This window comes from Callorhinchus milii, unplaced genomic scaffold, assembly GCF_018977255.1.
Source record: "Callorhinchus milii isolate IMCB2004 unplaced genomic scaffold, IMCB_Cmil_1.0 Scaffold10, whole genome shotgun sequence".
Lineage (NCBI taxonomy): Eukaryota > Metazoa > Chordata > Chondrichthyes > Chimaeriformes > Callorhinchidae > Callorhinchus > Callorhinchus milii.
Genome location: NW_024704751.1, coordinates 8,788,705 through 8,809,076, shown reverse-complemented (window position 1 = coordinate 8,809,076; position 20,372 = coordinate 8,788,705). Strand labels below are relative to the sequence as shown.

At 46.0% G+C, this 20,372-nt stretch overlaps 1 protein-coding gene across 1 annotated transcript in view; it reads right to left on the bottom strand.

The window, feature by feature from the left end:
• LOC103180563 (unconventional myosin-Ic) overlaps window positions 1-19,937 on the bottom strand; it is a 47,782-nt gene extending 27,845 nt beyond the window's left edge. Inside the window, exon 1 of the mRNA XM_007896497.2 lies at window positions 19,894-19,937. The gene's annotated coding sequence lies outside the window, so the exon portion shown is untranslated. The remainder of the gene's footprint in view (window positions 1-19,893) is intronic.
• Between the last annotated feature and the right edge of the window lie 435 nt (window positions 19,938-20,372).

Here is a 20,372-nt window from a genome sequence, read left to right as displayed (position 1 = left end):
TGGGGAAACAACGACTCGCATTTAGAGAGCGGCCCCTCGAGCAGGAGAGCGTCCCAGAGCGCCTGAGCCAAATGCCTTGTTCCGGGGCTTTAAACGTCAACGTGTCCGAGGCTCTCCCCGAAAACAGACCTTGAGTCAGCTTTCATCACCATCTCCCCCACACAAACATCACTCCGATCAGCGCAGCTCAAGCTCCACCTCACTGTGACAATATACACGAGTTCCGTTCCCCTTCTTTTCACGCTATTACTACAACTCAGAGCCTCCCCCTTCCCGTCCCCATTAACAGCTCCATGGCCCTCTCAATCAATTCCGATTAGCGCCTGCCCCCCACCCGCAGGTTTAAATCCAATTACTAGCGCTGTGCGAGTGACCCACTTTTTTGTGGTTGGATCGAGGAGCTCATTGGATTGGGGAGCGCTACCAGTATAAGATGAGGAGGTAAACGGGGTTCTCCTTGGAGCTGAAATGGCTCCAAAGTGACAGGTTTGGCAACAGAATGCCCCAAATGGTAGCCAACCCTCTGTGGTGGTCTTGGTAGTCCAGTTCCTGAGCCAGGCAAGTCCGCAGTACACTTAGCGGCAGTGTGACAGTTTGGCTGGGTGTCAGACTCTGCCACTGGATAAACCCAGGATAAACATCTGGAATAACATACAGTGCATTACAGAGCTGTATAAAGGCAGGTTGTTGTTGTGAGCTGCTTGGCGTGTATCTGGGTGCGAGTTCTACTGTGTAAAAGCATATAAAACCCGGAAAAAGTTCGTGTTTACGTAAAAAAAAAAGCTCTGTGTTGGGACGGCAGCAAAGTTTAGTCTCGTTTAGAAAGCAGATCACAGACGGCACCTTTCGGGATCATCTGCTATGCTGTGTGCCCACGCTAATGGGAAGCGGTGTGTAGGAATGTGTGTGCGTGTCTGTGTTGTAGGGTGGGAGGGTGCAAGAGGCAGGAAGAAATATTGGTTTGATTATTTTCCCACTGAAACACAATGCGTTTTTACAAGAAAACGTCGCAAAGTGCTGCTAATTTGGCTGATTGAATATTTGTGCACGCTTAATGCTTCCTCTCTTATTCAAAGTCTGTTGCCTAATGACTAATAGTTCTGGTGCACAGAGCTCTCTGAGGGAGTCTAATCAAAAGTTTTCAATGCTACATTTTCTGCCAGGAATTTAGTCTGGCTCACAGCTTACTGAAAATTTCCATAACTACCCAAATAACTTTTGCAAAAAAAAAAAAGGATATTCTTACCCTTTCTTTGCCCTCCCATTCTTCATTCAAGAGTAAAGGCCTCCTGTTTGTCCCTCGTGTCCTCTGTTCCACTATTGGTGGCCGTGCTTTCAGCCACTACGGCCCAAAACTCTGGAACACTCTTCCTCTATCCCTCCGCCTTGCCTCTTCCTTCCCCATCTTCAGATCGCACCTGAAGACCTTCCTCATTGACTGTACCTACGGTCACCTCTCCCCTTTCCCCCCGGCTTGGTGTTGTGCTCCTACTCTCTCAAGCACTTTGTGTTTCAACACAATGGGTTTTCTACTGCTTTACATCACTGGGAAGCTTCCCAAATGACACTTTCTCTCTGCCTCCCCACTGGCACAGTATCCTGGTTTCAAAACCAGCGTCATCACCCACTTCAAGATAACCTCAGTCAACCTCACAATGCTCTCCAACTACCAACTCATCTCCAACCTGCCCTTCTTCTATTAGGTGTTAGAATGGGAGTAATAGAGAGTAAGCAAGAGAGTATGTCAGAGCAACAGAGATTAAGGAGGAAATGGGAAATAAATACATCAATTCTGTAGCTGAAAACGGCCTTGAGCAAAGAGATTGGACTTTGTAAACTCTCTGAGTGGAACCTTGGATCAGGGAGTACAGCAAAGGCTGCTCCAGTCATAGTCTCACACTTCAGGAATGTGTCCCATCTTTTCTTTGCATCAGCTGCTCTGTGGGACTCACTTTCTCACACTGACCGGCAGCCTTGGGTAGTGAATCACATGTTAAAAATAGCACAATCATACCACAGTCACCCAAAGTCAGAGAGGAGACTAGAAGCAAGGTAGTGAGTTAATGTTTCACAATTTTTTTTATTATTTTTTTTATTTGTTGGCCAGGATACCGGGAAAGAGAGAGAGGTCCCTTCTCTTTTCGAACAGCGCCATGGGATCTTTAACATCCGCCTGAACTGGCAGACCGGACCTCGGTTGAACGTCTCATCCAAAGGATGGCACCTCGGATAACAGAACACACCTCCAGCGCTGCATTGGAGTGTCATCGTAAGACTATGCGATTCCAAGTGCCAACAAAGCTTATGGGTTCAAGTCCCAACGTGGGGCTTGAACCCATAACCTTCTGACTCAGATGAGAGTGCTACCACTCCTTTAAATATCCTGTAAAAAGTTGCAATAAAAATTGCTTGGCTAACTTGAGTCATGTGAACCAGTCAATAATCCCAAGTCGCTGGGAAACTAATGACCTAAGTGCTGACAAAGATTATTCAGCTCTTCTCCATCTGTTTCCATTTCTGCATCCTGCCCACAACTATACTGTCTGTCATTTACACACCACCTACCCCCAAAGTGGCATGACAGGATCTCACTGAAATGTCACAGTTTCGGGCTGGTGCACTGGTCGAGGCTGAGATCTCGTGGTGGTGCTTTACTCCACTCAAAGGAGAAAGCTTAGAAAATCAGAGTAACGTCTTAGATTCTATTAAACAGTCAAGGTAAAGGTAGGAAGGCAGAATTACTAAAGCTCGTTATTAATGTAGAAAACAAGCAATAATAATAATCCTTACATTTGTTATAGCACCTATTTACCGCTAGGTAAACAGAAGCATGTGTATGGCATTATAATAATAATAATCCTTGCATTTTGATATAGCGCTTTTCACGTCTTCTAGACGTCCCAAAGCGCTTCACAGAATATACTGTAAAGTGAATTGACTGTATGTTTGTGGGCGAACGCGGCAGCCAATTGCACACAGCAATGTCCCACAAACGGTCGTAGATTGAAAATGACCAATTTATTATTGTTTGGTTTTGGAGGGATTATTATTATGCTCTGTGTGGAGTAAGGAAACTTGCCCAAGGTTTCGCCCTCTGCCTGGAATTGAACCCGTATCCTCTCGCTTGCGAGGCGAGCGCACTAACCACTACCTTGCTCCACTTTAATCAAGAGGATTTGACCTTCTGCTGCCTGCGCTCTGTGAAACTATCCAACAATTGTCCCAAAGTCCATCCATAAAGGATACTGTCCTTCTGCTCCAAGATAGCTCACTGCGTTCGTAAACATATAGAATTTGACGTAAACTTAAGAGCATGAACCTCACTGCAGTACTGATCACCAACGAGTTCAGCAAGTGCTTCATAAAAAGCACTGATTGCATTGCACCACATCAAACTACACCCGATGTGGCAGGGTTCCATCTATTACAGACAAGGTTTGAGATGTGGCTGTTACTGACTCTTGGAAGAGCATAACTTGTGAACGTCTCTCTCTCCAAACTGGAAGTAACCTTCAAAAAAAATATATATATCTATTTAGTGCATCATACAAAAAGCTGACGCACAGGAAAAATACAGAAAGTACAGTGTGGAGAAATTCTAAAGAAATTAAAAGGAAATTAACGTATAAGTTACTGAGGAAGCTACGGAGATCACAGCCTTCAACAATAATATAATAATAATCTTTTGCTCTAACACCTTATCACGGCTTTGAGGCACCTCAAAGCGCTTCACAGAATATACCATACATTGAATTGACGGTATATTTTGTGGGCGAAACACGGCAGCCAATTGCGCACAGCAATGCGAATGGATGGAGTGCCGGCCCATCCATTCACAAGGCAGTTTCAGTTAAAATAAACATTTTAGTTTCAAATTGAAATCTCTCCCATCTCTGTTTAGCATTTTTTGAGGGGGTCGGCGGGTGTCTGACACATGCAGAAACCTATTGCCGTGCTGCTTATGATTATCTAAACCAGATAAGATTTCCAAAGTATGCTATCTCTGCAAAATAATTCCCTTTCCACACCGTCCCAACACAGACACACCAGATCAAATCAGACGCACTCGAAAGATTCAGCACATGGAGAAACAAAGTCTGAAGCACCAACAGCCATTAAAAAAAAGAAGTAAAACTTGCCTAACATTTCGCCTTGCCTGGGAATCATCCTCTCGCTTTGCGAGGCGGGGGCGCTAACCACTAAAGCTACAGGACTCCACGGGATGTCCGGGAATGAAAGATTGGGAGCTGAAGAGAGTGGGTAGAGGGTGAAGATAACCCAAAGTTTTGAGCAGAAACCACAGGGGGAAAAAAAATGGCAAGGATGTGGCAAACGGAATTAGGCCTTCAACGCACAAAACCATGCCTGAAGTATATATGCTTATAATATTTCTGGGGGCGGCCAAGAATTCCATCCGAAATGCTCAGATCTACAGCCACAGTTTTGCTTCCTCAAAGAAACGCGGCAGCCAATGGCACACAACATTGCGAATGGGAACCCACAACCACATTTAAAAATAAACTTCATATTTTTCCAGATACGCCTGAATGGAAACTAAAATCATCTGATTCAAGACATCCCAGTCACCTTGGGCCAATTAAACCCTACTTTGTTGTTTCTCCTTCCCTCCCCCACCCCATTGAACATAAGAATTTGCTAGATGAAAGAAGACCAAGGTCCATTTAATTCACCTTCCACCATCCTGACAGTCACTTAACATGTCCTATCCCACACTATATATTGTTTCCCCAGATATTATTTTCTAGCAGAAATCTATCTTTTTTTTGAAACAAACAACATTTCCTGCTTCCAAAGTCTGTCCCCCTAGGGACTCTGTTCCATAAGTTTACGACTCGCTCACTGAAGCAGTGTTTCCACAGATTTGTTCTGGATTTACCCTCCTTCAATCGCAGGCCGTTGAAACGACAGTCATTTGAGTGGAGATCGAGTGCGATTACCATCCACATGAGGAATAATAGCTGCAAACCACAAGGAGCCTTCTGGCCACGGCTGAATAGGGCAAGATGGAAATCACTGTCTGACTGTTTTATGCATTAGTCGTGTCTGCACACACCGACAAACAGCGTGACCATCCAGACGGCACAGCGATGGGGTTCTGGGGAGAAGCCAGTAACCACACCCTGGTTACTGAAGTCAGCAGAGTTCCTGCCAAGTACCTGTTGGGGAATGTGGAAGAGGCAGATATTTGTGTTGGGCAGCTTTTTGACTAAAATCCTTAGCAACTTGTTTCAATGGAGTTTTGATGACTTATGTAAGGGATGGGTGTCATCTCTCTGTTAATCTACTTTGCCAAGACACGTTACCAGATCTGTCCACATGGGAGGATGCAATGGTTCATTCATATTAATGTTCCAATAAGGAACAAGATAGACATCAAGAGAACCACCCTGCAAACAACTGCACTGCAGCAGAGATTTAGATCTGGTGATTCAAGCCGAACATGTCCGGAAAGTTCTCAATACAAAGTCACTGACCCTTCAGTAATATCATCAATGACATTCAGAGCCATCACTGTCCTGCAAAAGGTTTCGCCTTGCCCGGGAATCGAACCCAGGTCCTCTCACTTCCAAGGCGAGTGCCCTAACCAATACACTACAGGACTCCACAGGACCCAGAGCAAGTGACTACAAGCTCAGGCAGCTCCTCCTCATTCTTTCAGTCTCATTCTTATAAACAAACTGTCAGAACAAGCCGCTCGGGTAGAAACATTTCCTTTTAAGGGAAAACCTGTTGGTATTTTTCGCGAAGAATCTGCTCTGAGCAAATATCTTCAGACTTGGAAGTGGTGGCAAAGGAAAAGCTTCCCTGAGGAAATCTCATTTTGTGAAAACATTTATAATGACGGGAAAATCTTTTTTATTGTCACTTCCACTCCAAAAAACAGGGTTCTCCCTCCCCCACACCCTTGCACACAGCGTATCTAAGAATATTAAATGTCTATATAAGGTGGAGCTACAGAGACACAAGGTAAACACTCAGGAAGAGGAGGGCTGGACTCAATCAACGGTCAAATATTTGACCTCTGCTCTGTACGATGGTTAAGGACATGGTGTCATCATTGACTGGCGTTCATACAGAAACGGCAATAGGCTGCGCAGCCCCTCAAGCCTGTTCCGCCATTCTATAAGATCATGCCCGCTCTTGCCCCATAATCCCTTAACACCCTGACCTAACAAATATCTATCGTCCCGGCAAGTCTGAGTAGGATAACCGCCTGTAAAACCGTAGTCTTTCAAAAACAGAACGCAGCACAGTATCTGCGTAACAATCAACTAAAAGCAAAATCTCTCCGGTTATAAATTCAATCTAAGTGGGCAGGATTGAGATGTTACGTTAATAATTGTTGCATTTGCCGCAATAATAATAATAATAATTAGTGCCTTATCATGTCTTTGAGACGTCTCAAAACACCTCACAGCTGTATAATACTGTAAAATGAATTGACTGTGTATTTTGTGGGCGAAACGCGGCAGCCAATTGCACACATAAGCAGTCAGGGATTGGAGTGCCCAAATTGTTAGAATACGTTTTCCTTTTGGCCGTAACGTTTCCCAATGGTGATTCTCAACAAAACGGCGAAGATTCTCAGTGTCGACTCGCATTCTCTTTGTGGAACTTTTTAAGCACATAAAAAGGTCCTGACTGTCTGTCTCGGAGGGCACATTGAGAAAATATTTTCCAGAATTTATTAGGCTTTTCAGATTATTATTTCTGGATAAAAGTCAGACACATTCACAGCTGCAATGGAAAACTGAAGCATTTTGGAAGCAAACACTTTTTTCGGCCAGAGCTTTAGAAGCACTCCAGTTTAACCCTTTGATGTACTCTTTTGAAAGTTAAAAATGTGACCCTTTGTAACACAAAACTGCTTTGCAACAAGACACGTATTTATAATGTCAACGATAACAATAATAAGCCTGGCTTTTAATACAGTGCCTTATTGAGTCTTCGCGACGTCTCAAAGCGCTTCACAGCAATTCACTGTAAAGTGAATTGACTGCATTTTGTGGGCGAAACATTGTATTGAATGTTTTCATTTGCACTCTGCAAAACACGGAACTGCTTAAAACTAGATAGCAGGTTGTCTATTTGCCCTCACACCTGGAGATAAACAAACAAGCAAGAGAACTTTAAATATTTTTTAAATACACAAAGTAACTTTAATAACAGTGCTGGAAAGGCGTTGAGCCAAACAAGCAACAATAGATTCTTTCTGGTACAGAGAAACACCTTTAAAATATTTGTGCAAAGCAGATGACATCACTTCCAGTGAATATGTACCCTGTAATGGCCTCCAAACAAAAGATTGCTTAGAAAAACAGTCACTCCCTTAAAGAACACTCAAGGCAATCCAGCGCCTCACAATTGGCACCAGTAAAGGACTGCACTTAATGCTATCCTTTCGGAAGTTGTCACACTTACAGCTCAGACTTTTCTGATCAGCAGTCTCCTTTGCCACGAGAATGTAGAATCCAAAGGACGTAGAATCCAAAAGGTACATAATAATAATCCTGGCATTTGACATAGAACCTTATCACTTCTTCGAGATGTCTCAAAGCGCTTCACAGGATATACTGTAAAGTATTGTAAAGTGGATTTTGTGGGTGAACCGCGACAGCCAATTGCCAACAGCAGTGTCCCCCAAACAGTCATGGATCGAGTGATCAAATTAGTATTATTTTAAAAATTATATGGTCAATAAGAGCACAACATGGACACAATTTCCAGCAACTTTTTTTAGCAAGTCAACAAATGTAGAAGTGTAGGACGTAAAATAAGGACATTACATTACATCACTCCTACCCAATATTTGTGGAAATTCTAACTGCTTTGCTGCTCACAGCTCCGATTACCCTCCAGTCAATCTATTTTTCATCCTGATATTTCTTAACAAAGCACCTTAACCATCTTCGGATCGAAGAAATTCCTTCTAAAGTCTCCCCCAATTTTTCTGAACAATCCTGAGACTAACATCGTCTCACAAATCCCCCAACTAAAAATGGCGCATTCTTCTTCGTTCATTCTCCTCACCAAAATTGGACCGATTTGATGCTTACTTCACTGTGGCATCGCTGTGCTTTTTTCAACCCTATAAGAGACTGCTAGGTCAGATATGGAAAGAGTTACATATAGAGAAAAAGAGCTTTTTGACCCAAAGCCTCACTGCCACTCCCAGAAAGAAAATGCATGACATTTCCATTTCTCACCCAAGCCATTACTATGAGTCAGTAATTACCTAATTATGATACTTCTGTACACTGTCAAGGACTGAGATTGCCCCCAACTTCCTCTCATTCTCACTCTTGCAGCTGACAGGGATTTAATTTGTATTCTTTTGAGTGTCAGAGTAAGTTCTGACCCTTAATTATTAGGTAATGAGGAGGTTTGGGGACAGACTTCCTAAAGGGAATGAGTTGTGGGGAGTAATGTAAAACTAGGTTGAAAGTGCGTACTTGCATTTGGATTACTATAATAAAGGAACAAAAAGTGCTCTGACCAAGGACTCAGAAACTCCTGAGAAATGATTGCTGTTAGCAATGGAAAGCACTTAAAATTAGGAAGAGTCCACAGGGTCTACTCTGTGGTATATCTTAATGAAATTCCTGAATACGGAACCCTATAGAACAGACCTAAACATAATTCATAATAATAATCCTTGCATTTGATATAGCACTTTTCACGTCTTCTCGACGTCTCAAAGCGCTTCACAGAATATACTGTAAAGTGAATTGATTGTATATTTGTGGGTGAAAAGCGGCAGCCAATTGCGCACAGCAATGTCCCACAAACAGTCATGGATTGAAATGACCAATTTATTATTTTTTTGAGGGATTATTATCAGGCGTGTGGAGTAAAGAAACTTGCCCAAGGTGTCACCCTGCCAGGTCTCTCGCTTGCAAAGCGACTGAGCTACAGGACTCCACAAGATCAAAAAGTAAATAGAAACTCCTCACTTCACAGCTGCAGGCTTCAATATCATCAATATGGTGGAAAAAAAAGTATAAACTTCAACAACAAGATTCCATTTATAAAGCGCCTTTCACGTCAGGAGGACGTCCCAAGGCGTCCTCAAGTCAAGATGGTTTGTTGACCAGGAAAGGCTCAGCTTAAAACACCAGCCATATACCATGTTGTAAAACAGCCTCTAAGGCCTCAAACTGGAAGCCCAGCCAAGTCAGCGGCTCTGATAGCATTTATTGTCAGTGTTTAATTATGGTTTTCAAGACCTAACAAGAAATACCACGGAGTTTGTCCTTATAAGGTTTGAAACGTCTTGGCATGAAATTCGATTCACTTATCAGCAGAAGCCACACATGCCCGGCAGGTCTGAGTCACTGAACACTCTGCAGGTTACCCTTTCCATAGTGTCGAGTTTCCAGAATCACCAAGCAACAAAATAGAAATCAACTGTTCTATTGTTTAACCTTTATAACGGCTCTCAGCATGAACCACCACAATACTGTATGTATTAGGCCTCTCGTGTAAAGGGCTACTTCAGTTGAACAAGAATAAAAAGTAACTGCTTGTAAATCTGGAACCGGTCCTTAGGAAAAAAATGACCTTTACACTATCTCAAACTCTCACGTTCAAGGAGCATCTATCTGAGAGCTCCGTATCCTGCTAACAAATAAAAACACGGAACAGTTATTCAGAAAGAAAGGATGTTTTGGTGGTTTGGGAGACCTTTTATATAAGAATACTAATCCTTGCAGTTGATACAGCACCTCATCACGTCTTCTTGACGTCTCAAAACCCTTCACAGAATATACTGCAAAGTGAATTGACTGTATATTTTGTGGGTGAAACACGGCAGCCAATTGCACACAGCAGCGTCCCACAAACAGTCGTGGATTGAGTGACCAAATTATTATTTATTTTTTGAAGGGATTATCATCCCCGGAAAAGCAATCTTTCCCATCGACTAACAACCGGGTTCCTACTTCCTGCTAGGTAAACAGAGGCGTGTGGAGTAAGGAAACTTGCCCAACTTTTCGTCCTGTCAGGGAATCAAACCCAGGTCCTCTCACTTCGGGGGGGGGGGGGGGGGGAGCGCTCTAACGACTGAGCTGCGGGACTCCATGTGAGTAAGGGCGATAAAAGCCGAGCAAAATAGATGCAGCTGTTGAAAGAGGATCAATGGAATTGCAAACTCGCCTCGTTAATGATTCAGAGCGCTGCACTGCTGTGGTGTCAAGCATTCAGGTCAAACATAATGCTTCAGGTAAATAAAAGAATCATTAAATATTAAAAACAGCCAATTAGGTTACACGCCAGTGCCAGGTAAATGGGACACCCAGGCAGAACACTTGTCACTTTCCAAAGCTGACAGTACTAAACCACACGAGTGTGAAGTAAGAGCACACAAATCACACGCTCAGAGGATCACAATTATGGGACCGCCAACTGAGGAACAGACAAAAGGAAACAAGAGTATTTACTGATCCTGGCAATCCGGGCTTAATATGACGACTGTTGCAGAATTTTAACAAGTTTGCCCTGAATGCATTCCAATTTTCAAGACGGAGGTGGATAGATATTTATCAGGTTGGGTATCAAGGGATACGGGGCAAGGGCTGGTAATCGATGTTGAGGTACAGATCAGCCATGATCTTATCGCACGGCAGAACAGGCTTGAGGGCTGAATGGCCTCCTCCCGTTCCTCTGAATTTCTGAATTTACTATTTAGTTGTGATTATTTTTAGAGGCTCCAAAACAATATCCAACCCATAAGGAGCTCAGCAGCAAAAGAGAACCAGGTGGAGACAATGTCCTCGATACAGCCTAGTTATGACCTGTAAAAACCCATTGCTCACCCAAAGCAGGCTATGTCCGTTCATACATGGAACAGAAGGCTCTCGGCAATTTCCTACAGGACATCCTGTGCCTGACCAAATCGCTCACATTACAGCGGGCACATCCTTGACATTCCTCACTCACACACTTATTCAGATATCTTGGGAGGTCACAATGTTTTGGTCAGCCTGTGACATCCAACAGTTGGAAACCTGCAAGTGCTCTCGTTCTTCACTGTCCCGCCCCAGCCTCCCACACAGACAGAGCTAGACAGTTATCTTTCTGCAAAAAAAAATATCTGGGACTCTTTTTTTTAAAAAAGAGATGAACAGAATCTTTTTTTTGGGGGGGGGGGGTCAGGGAGGGGCGGAATGGCTATATATTGACTGTAAAGGAACTCAACCGCCAGAAATACCGAGAGCTCATGTAAATAAGCACTGAACCAGTTCCAATCTGACAAACTACAGACATGATAATGAATGATTGGGACACAGATTTGGACACATGGAGGCAGTTGTTACCTTGCGACACGCTGTGGAAGGGGAGGGTGACAGAGCAAATGATACCATGGCTTGACATGGTTAGACATCAGCACATATCCATTATCTTCAGCTGTTGGTTGCTCACTCTCAGGCGTGGCATCACGAAAAGGCGTTGGGTGGGGAGGAATGAGGTTAGAGCAGAGAAAAAAAAAAGAACTTAAGCATAGTTCTATATGTCATTATTCCTTCTCGCCTCTCGTCTAAAGCTCTGGGGTGTGCTGCAGTAATAATAATAATAAGCTATACAAATGTAAGGATTATTATTATCATCATCATCAATTTTGTCACCTTAGGGACAAGATCTGTTCATCAAAAGGCAGTAAAACTCTGTGTATTGGCTGCCGCGTTTCGCCCACAAAACACGCAGTCGCTACACTTTTACAGTATATTCTGTGAAGCGCTTCGAGACTGCTCAACGGCATGATAAGGCGCTGTATCAAATGCCAAGGATTACAATTAAAAAAAAAAGTCCCAAATCAAGATCTCAATCTCGTAGCCAAGTTCTCCACATTCACAGAATTCTTCACATACATTCGGAAGTGAGCAGTGCCGAAAATAATGCAGTCGGTTGACCACATCGGAGGGACTTATTCCAGACCTCAGCAAGACTGAGACAGACACAAACTTGTGCTGAGCAACTGCTCTCCACTGACAGTGTGTCTGTGGGGGGGGGGGGGGGGGGGAATGAGGGGGAGAAAGATGAAAAAAAAAAGCAAGTGTATGTAGGAGAGACCACGACCGGGCCATTAACTTGTGGCTTCATCTGTAGATAAGACGCCCAAGCCGGTAGGTCCTTAATGTATGGTTATGCCTAGGTTTCTCCTGACATGTCTCATAAAGCAAGTCTTCGCCTGAGCTTTTGGTAATCTGTCCCCTTCCCCGCCCCCTCATTTCCCACCCATCAGCAGCGTGATGCATTTCGAGATTCCCTTGAGTTGCGAAAACCGCTATACTACTGTAAATATTCTATCACTTACTATCCGTCACTTCACTGTCACTGACAGGCATTATGAGAGGGAGAAGCTTCCCACTTAATTCCTAACACAAAAATTGTGCGTGCGTGCGCATGTGTGTGTGTGTGCGTGTGTGTGTGTGTGTGTTGCGAGCATATGTGTGTCACGCAAAGGGCAGGGAACTGGATAAAGAGAAAATATTCCTGTTACGTTTAATAAAAGATGAAACACCCAAATTCATCAGAGAGAATGACGCGCTCAACAGTTTTGCGCCACCATTACCTCATTGCATAATCAGCATTCAGCATGTAAAAAGGGAAGTGGTTTGGGGTTGGGCAATTGGGCGCTTGCAACCAAAGGACACTGTTTACACTTAATGAGTAATACTATTGAAGCAGTTCAACACGTTGAATCAAGAATGTATCTTCCGCCCACAAAATACAGTCAATCCACTTCACAGTGTATCTTGCGAAACACTGAGATGTCTCGACGATGCGATAAGGTGCTATCTCCGATGCAAGTATTAGTATTATTTTCTGCTGGACAGACGGAAGGGATATTACATTTGTAGCGTTGAGAACGGAGCAAATTGTTGCATTCGTAAAGTGAAAGTTTCTGGAAACGAACGCGAAGAGGAGAGCAAACAATGTAACACGATGTACGCTTTGAAACGTTAAACATTAACTGTTTCCCAATCTGCTGTCCTGACCTGCAACCCGAGATACAACACTTCCAATCGTTTATTTATTTCCAGTTTACAAAGCAATTCGTGTTTACCGAAAGTCTTGTCACACATTTCGTCACTGCGGAGTAAACAAAAAAAAATGATTCTGTACTTCAGCTCGCACGGTTTTAGCCAAATAGCCTGCTCTCATTTAGGTAATATAAGTCTCATGTCACTTTTCTTTTTTAATCCCCGATAAGAACACGGTTGGATCTGTGAACTTCTTAAAATGAAGTGCTCCACAGCCCAGAATTAAACTTGCTGCTCTTTCCTGAACCCCCGCCATGTACCGATGTCCTTTTGAGGTTAAGGTATCGAAAAGCGCACAAACATATTCCGGTGATAGCATCATAGCTTGACTGGTAAAGATCATTTTGATTGTAGAATCAAAAAGCCCTCTCAATATCACGTGCTATTTGATTAGTTTCCGAGCCAGTCAGTCCCCTCCTGGTTGGAGCATGTAAGAGTGAGCGGATTGCGATGGATTCCGATATGAGAATGTGAGTGGCATTGAAACACTTAACTATTCTTTTATTTTTTTTTGCTGCAGTAAGGAAATTAAATTAGCTTCGTTCCATTTTCGCTCTGGAATTACGGGGCGGGAATCGGGAGGAAGCAGGCTGCCTTAGCTTAACACGGCACCAAATTCCGAGGCTATTTCCTCTCCAAACGGAAGGATGGAAAACTAATCTTAATTTGAAGCAGTGTAAACGGCAAACGTCTATAATCCTGCCCTTCCCTGTGGAGTATTCTGTAGCTCGACCGTCATGGCAAGTGCATCATTATTGATCAAACACAGTGCAGTGGAGCTGGCAACACAATACCATTCAATCCAGCCTGACTTTCAGGGCACACTGCCAGAGAATGGCCGTCTGGCCAATTGGGAGGCAAGACGCTAGAAACCGACTGATATCCTGCGCAACTAAAATACAACCAGATTTGTGCTGCGACCACAGAATTAATAACATCTCGAACGCTAGCCCCCAGTATGAAACTGAGCGGTCTTAGTCAGACAACCCCCAGTCTGCGCTGAGTTAGCTGATCAGCTTAAGTGATCCGGAATGCTTACCCTGCGTGAGCTGCGCTATACAAATACAAGCTGTTGTTGTTGTTGATCTCAGCCAAGGTGGCTGTTGGCCACGGGGGTTGAATTTAGCTCTATGCCCTGGGCTACACAGGGGCCACAAGGGAAACATTAGAATAGTTTCTGGACCGATACAGAGAAAATCACTCTCCGAGGTCTTCTTTCCTGGAACACACGCAGATAGACCTCCTCTCCACCCCCCTGGCCCCACCTCTCAACCCTCGCCCCCACCCCCCGCCCCGCATAACACAGGCAGGCAGCTGTGTTACACAACTTTTCGTTTCAGACCGTTGATAATCACAAAGGCAGTCCTTTTTAACATTCAACAAAAATTAGCATTTACATGTGGGGTAGTGTTCCAGAGCGCGTCACAGTGGAGGAGTCTGACACCGAGCCAAGAGGAGAGGGAGGGGGGGGTGAACTTAAGCACGATCAAAAAAGGAACGTCTTCAAGCGAGATTTGAAAGTGGGGAGGGAGAGAGTTTCCAGATATTCTGACCATACATCTGACCGCACACTGTAGACCTCCCTCGCTCCCTCCCTCCCTCCCTCACTCACACACACACACACACAAATGAAAACTCACTGTTGTCTTCATAGCTGTGACGTCCATTATACACCAATTAGCATTTCGGGTCTTGGATACAAAGTGTAGGGATTTTCCAATAAGCTCTACTGTCTGTTAAGCTCGTGTTCCACAGTCCCAGGTGCCACGTTTGAAATGCTAACAGGAACACCCACACACAAAAATCATTTACCGCTGCCCAACTTAGCAAACACATGAGGAGTAAACAGAGCCTTGGAGCCCAGACTTTGCCCAGTGTGTGGTGAAAGCCATGAACGATAATCTGGAAAGCTTTCATTATGAACTCGAAGAATCTATAGCACAAGTATGCCCCCAACAGGTGATCAAACCGAGTTGGTGGGTGAAGACAATTAATTGCTAAGGGAGAGGAGGTTTCAACAGTAGGAACTGATCTGATCAGTGGGGAAAGAGCTGCACTTAAAGCACGGTACTAGCTTGAAGTCCTAGCAAAAGATGATCAGATTAAAAGCAGTACGGAGGAGTACTGCCATCGATTTGCAATCCAGCCAAAGGTTGTCATCATTTTGCCTCATCTACAAATTAGTATAACGGGGAGGGGGGTGTGTCAGTGACAGCTTCACAATTGCCAAGACCAACAGTAGAGTTTAAATTAACAGCTGGCGACCTTACCCGAGAGATGGGCCAGATTCCTAAAGAATACTTTGAAACCTAGGATTAAATAAAAATTCATCCGACAGAACCGAGGCGAATAAGATCCAACAACTTAGTTTTAAAATCTTGGATCCAAATCCCCAAAACGATATTCCTATTGAACCGGAGTTGTGGATAAATTGTCCATTAACTTACTAGGTAATATGTGGGTAACAATTTCTAAATCGCCTAGTTGAATAATCTGACTAGATAAATACATTGTTAACACACAAAAGTTGTGGCACATTTAAAAGCATCGAAAGCAGATAATAAATAATAATAATCCTTGCATTTGATATAGCACTTTTCACGTCTTCGAGACATCTCAAAGAGCTTCACAGAATATACTGTAAAGTGAATTGACTGCGTATTTGTTGGGCGAATAGAAATAATGTAAAGAGGAAGCAAGGATTATTATTATTAAGCAACTGTATCTAACGCCCAGGACAGAAATTACATTTTAATTTTACTGTAAAAATCTTTTTTTTTAAAAAAGCAGCACAATTTACTCATCCACAATCATAACAACTCCTGCATTTGACATAGCACCCGTCACATCATCAAGAACATCTCAAAGCCCTTCGCAAGATCTACTATAAGGTGAATTGACTGTATTTTGAGGGCAAACGCAGCAACCAATTTGCACACAACGACGACCCACAAGCAGCAATGGAGTGACTGACCAATTTGAGGGGATTTGTTGATCACGGAGACAGAAACTCCCTTCCCGTCAGCGTTCATCTGAACAGGCAGACAGGACCTCACTGAAAAGTCTCATCCGAAGGACAGCACCTCCAACAATGCAGCAAACCCCCAGCAGTGCATTGAAGTGTCAGTCCAGATGTGGGGCTTAAACCCACAACCTTCTGAATCAGAGGCGATAGCGCTAAATCTACACAAAGCTGACACAATTAATACAATAACCCTGCTATGCGCTACTTACACGTCCTGCTCTGACCATACTATTCATCGAGGCTTTAGCTTTAGGGTTGAGGAGAAGACTACACCTCTGGGCTCATCGGCATCCCAGGCAATGGCCAACCATCAACATTAGGAGCCAGTTCACGACTCTCAACCAGTTTTGCACCACAGCAGATAAACCACACGCACACAACCTCTCAACCACATCAGCTTATTTGGTTGACCACTAGCAAAAGGACCACACATAATGACTATATATCTTAGAACTTAAGACAGAATAACAATTTCAAAGTTCCTGAAAATAGTTCAGCATCGACGGAAGAAGCATCCACCAGAGATCAGTAAAGTGACTGCTCACTGGTCATCCACATGTAGTGTGGACACCCAGGAAGCTCTCTAAAACATGTAATATATTTTAGCGTAACCTGCCAAGATCACCTCACCACATGAACGGTGTGAATTACCTGACTGCACAAACCCAGCTGCCACATTGCTGTCTGACTTCACAAAACAGCGTCAGCTATTTGCACATTTCTTCCATTTTTTTCCAGTGACCTCTACATAACTTTCAGCACCACAAATAGCAGCAGGAGAGAGTTGTCAGGCTGGTTTCTGAACAAACACACCTTGAGTAACTGCTAAAACTCAAAAGAATGTCACAAATCCAAAACAAAACAATGGATATCAGATTGTCCTTCAGTTATGACATGAAACCGGGAATACTGTGTGCAGTTCTGGTCACCGCAGTACAACAAGGATATTGCAGCGATTGATGCAGAGGAGGGCAACCAGAATGATTGAGGGGAATGGAGGGATTTAAATAGCGTTCCTCGGTCGCGATCTGAAGATGGGGATGGAGAGGGAAAGGCAGAGGGAGAGTGTTCCAGAGAGTTGTAGCGGAAAGCACAGCCACTGATGGTGGAACAAACAACAACAACAACAACAAGATTCCATTTATAAAGCGCCTTTCACGTCAGGAGGACGTCCCAAGGCGCTGCACAGTTGGGTCAGGACCCGAGCATTGGGGGGAAATGGTCAGGGTGAGGGAGGGAAGGGAGGGAGCGAGGAGGGGGGAAATGGTCAGGGTGAGGGGAGGGAAGGGAGGGAGCGAGGAGGGGGAAGAGAGTCGAGAGGGGAGCTGAAGGCTCGGTCAAAGAGAAAGGTTTTGAGACCGGCCTTGAAGGAGGAGAGGGAGGAAGCGGCGAAGGCACTGGGGGATGGAGTTCCAGAGCCTCGGGGCTGAGAGGCTGAAGGCCCGGCCACCGATAGTAGGGCGGTTGGGGCGGGGGATGTGGAGCAGACCGGAGCCAGAGGAACGGAGGGTACGGGCAGGTAGGTAGGGGGATAGTAGGCAGAGAGGTAGGAGGGCACGAAGGACAAGCAGGAGGCCGAAGGCAGTCAGGAGGAGGCAGTGAGATACAGCACTTCAGATCTGACACTCCCATCATCTGTTCACCCACAAACATAAATGTTCTGCTATTCTGTATATGAACCATAGTTCCCAGAGCTCTATGAGTCAGGTCCTGTGTAAGGCTGCCCAACCCAGAAATGCACCATAATAGTCACATGTGAAAAAAAANCTACATTCCACAACACTCAAGTTTCTCGATTTTCTGTCTTAGTATTGAAGATTGAAGCACATTTCAGTCTCAGGGTTGGGCCACTTCCTGCATTCTGTGGTGAAGACGAACCAGAATTTGACGAAAATGTGCTTAAAATAATAATAATCCACGCATTTGATATAGCGCCCTGTCGCGCCTTTTGAAACACCTTAAAGGGCTTCACAGATTTCACGGTAAAGTGAATCGACTGTCTATTTTGTGGGTGACACGCGGTGGCCGATTGCACACAGCAGTGTCCAACGTACAGAGTCGCGGATTGAGTGACCGAATTATTATTTTAGGTATTATTACCCCGACGGAAGAGCGATCCGCCAATCTCCTGACAACCGTGAACACCGGTGGAAGGAAACTTGCCCAACATTTCTCCCTGCCCGGGAATCAAACCCACCCTTCGAGCCGAGGGCTCTGACCGCGAAGCTACCGTCCTCCACCTTAACGTGGGGTCTGCTCAAAGAAACAAAACCGATTCAAGTTCAAACCGTCCGGGTCCCGCTTCTTCTCCGACGCAGTAGGTTTTAACGCAGGGTATTAAGTTACTGTCCTTTCAATTGAAGGGGACTGTCAGTAAATATGTCCAACTGCTCTATCACCACACAGAGTGAATGCTTTGCTGTCGATCTGCTGTGTGCCCTGACTCTCAGGGAAGGAAGGACAGTCATTTCACAGACGCAGCAAATACTTTGTGAGTCATTCGTGTAGAGAAAAAAAAATCCCTTATTGGTGTAAGACAGTACAGAGGCCATTTCTCTAACTTCCTTTCCTGGGGGGTGGGGGGGGTGGGGGGGGGGGGGGGGTGAGGGGAAGCACTCATGATACCATCAGATGTATTTTTTTTGCTGCTGTGACAAGGTCACAGAGCGATGGCTGAGCTCTGGGCCACACCTTGATATCTGAACTGCAGTCACAGCCACTGAAGTCAGCCCTCCCCGACCAGACCCCCCCCCCACAGCCCCGACCAGAACCCCCCCCCCCCACAGCCCCGACCAGAACCCCCCCCCACAGCCCCGACCAGAACCCCCGACCAGAACCCCCCCCCACAGCCCCGACCAGAACCCCCCCCCACAGCCCCGACCAGACCCCCCACAGCCCCGACCAGAACCCCCCCCCACAGCCCCGACCAGAACCCCCCCCCCACAGCCCCGACCAGAACCCCCCCCCCCCACAGCCCCGACCAGAACCCCCCCCCACAGCCCCGACCAGAACCCCCCCCCACAGCCCCGACCAGAACCCCCCCCCCCACCACAGCCCCGACCAGACCCCCCCCCCCCACAGCCCCGACCAGAACCCCCCCCACAGCCCCGACCAGAACCCCCCCCCCCACAGCCCCGACCAGAACCCCCCCCCACAGCCCCGACCAGACCCCCCCCACAGCCCCGACCAGAACCCCCCCCCCACAGGTACTGCACATCACTGTCCAGCCAAGGGGTCCCCCCCTCACACAGACCATCCCCAGTGTGCGCTCCCCCCACAACGCACGTTCCTGCGCCTGAAGCGCATCCCCAGCGAAACCCACTCCCCTTCACCTCGACCTGATCCAGTGATCTGATCGGCTGCTCCGCACAGCGGATCGATAACCCGCCCCCACTGCCCCTGTGCGGGATTCTGCTGTGCGGGAAGAAAAAAAATATGTACAATCCCCCGTGAAGATCTTACTGTGGGGCTGAGGCTGGAGGGGGTCCCCTCCTCTGTGCGTTACAGCAGCAGCAGCAGCTCTGGGAGAGGGGGTGCGGTACGTGGAAAGGGATCACCGCACACACACACACACCGCACACACACATACACACACTGTACACACACACACACCGCACACACACATATACACACTGTACACACACTGTACACACACTGTACACACACACATATATACACACTGTACACACACACACACCACACACACACACACATATACACACACTGTACACACACACACACCGCACACACACACACACACATATACACACACTGTACACAGGGGTTACGAGGCACTGCACTTACCGGGGGCACTTGTGTTGAGTCGGGAGCGGTGGTGTTCCGGGGAATCGGTTTCCTTGTGTGTTCTCATTCAGAGAGACACAGCCAAGAGTCCCGGGGCCGCGTGGGGGGGGGGGGGGGGTGAGGGTGTGGGGTGTGTGGGGGTGTGTGCGTGGGGGGGGGCTGTGTGTGTGTGGGGTGTGTGTGTGTGGGGGGGGTGTGGGTGTGTGTGTGGGGTGTGGGGTGTGTGTGTGGGGTGCATGTGTGGGGTGTGTGTGTGGGGCTGTGTGTGGGGTGTGGAGTGTGTGTGGGTGTGTGTGTGGGGCTGTGTGTGGGGGGGGGGGGGTGGGGCTGGGTGTGGGGGTGTGGGGTGTGTGCGGGTGGTGGGTCAGGGCGGTTGAGCGGTCAGTGCGGGGCGGCCCCGGTGTCGGTGTCGGTGCTCGGGCTCAGTCCCCCCCACACAGTGACCTGCAACAGGAAGAGCTCTCGGCCAATCACAAGCC